The sequence below is a fragment of the Miscanthus floridulus genome, chromosome 7 (assembly GCF_019320115.1).
Source record: "Miscanthus floridulus cultivar M001 chromosome 7, ASM1932011v1, whole genome shotgun sequence".
In the NCBI taxonomy this organism is placed as follows: domain Eukaryota; kingdom Viridiplantae; phylum Streptophyta; class Magnoliopsida; order Poales; family Poaceae; genus Miscanthus; species Miscanthus floridulus.
In genome coordinates, this window is record NC_089586.1 from 122,638,251 (window position 1) to 122,639,723 (window position 1,473).

Consider the following 1,473-nt stretch of genomic DNA (forward strand, 5'->3'; position numbering starts at 1 on the left):
ATTACCTCTATAAAACACATGTTAGTCATAGTAATCATGTATTATCATTAATCACCGAAACCCAACTAGGGGGCCTAGATGCTTTCAATCTCTCCCTTTTTGGTGATTGATGACAATACTACCTCGAGTATGAGAAAGAGTTGAGGTTTTTTATATGCTTGGTTCATATAAGCTTTTGGCAATAAGAACAAAAGTGTTAGGCAAGCTTATATGACCCAAACCAACATGATGTACTCAAAAGATATGAGATAAGCATGAGTACAAGTAATAAAGCTCATTTGCATCGGAGTAAAACACAGAAGCAAAAGCAAATGAGCTTAGCACAAGTGATATGACATATAAATAATTCAAAGTAGAGAGCACACATGTCATATATCACGATCACGTAGATATCACTATCACATAAATATAGTTTAATGCATAAAAGTAAACACACGATGAATGCATAATAGTGTATCATACATAAAAACCAAATATAATAGATAGTCTAAGTAAATTAAGCTCCCCTAAGTCGTTCCCCCCAAGATTAACATACTCAATCCCTCTCCCCCTTTGGCGTCAAACACCAAAACCTAAGGGTCGGTCGGTGGGGCTACAATAGACGAGTCAGGCGTTGAGGTACGAGGTGCAGGCTAGAACTGAGTGTCGTCATCATCTAAACCAGAGCTCTGAGCAGTCTAACCCTCTATAGCTAGAAGCGATGCTGAAGCGGTCTGGGTCAGATCACTAACTGGAACTGCTATAGACTATGCAGGTATGACTAGAGCAGCCGGCTCTGATGATGCCACTGAGGAAGGGAGCATCTCTGTAGCCCTGGTAATAGGTGCAACTATAGAAGGACCTAAGACATGCAAATATGGCAGAGTAGGCTGCCCTGTCAACTCACTGAAAGTCGCTCCAAGACTCTAGAGACTAAAGTGTCTAGCACTAGTACTGAGGAAATCTAAGCCGATGTGAATCCTATCTGGAGAGGTGTGAACTATGGGGCTAACACGGGCGAAGCAAACCACTAGGACACTTGCTCTGTAGGTGAAGCAAACTGTGCTGGTGGCTGTCCCTGACTCTAAAGCCCACTAGGCTATAACGCTAAAGTCATAGAAGTGGTGGCAGGCTGACCAAGCTGGGGTGAAGGCTGTGGCGGTGGAACCCCAATAGCTGTCACTACATGCTGCATAAATCCAAGGAGCTACTACTGCATGAGGAGCTGCTGCTGATGCTTGGCCTGCTGCTGCTGCTATATGGCCTGTTGTTGCTGCTGAAATTCATCCTGTCGAGCCTAGAACTGTGCAAAAGTAGTGGCGGCCTCCTAAGCCTAGCGAGCTTGATCCTGCCTCATCCGCTCAAGTATGGTAAGTAGAGCAGGGTCAGTCTATAGTGCAGATGGAGCTAAACTGGAGCCACCGGCCTCATGATCATGTCGTCGTGAAGGCATCTGTGGAATATTGCGGTAGTCCTCATCTGAGCTATCACTGG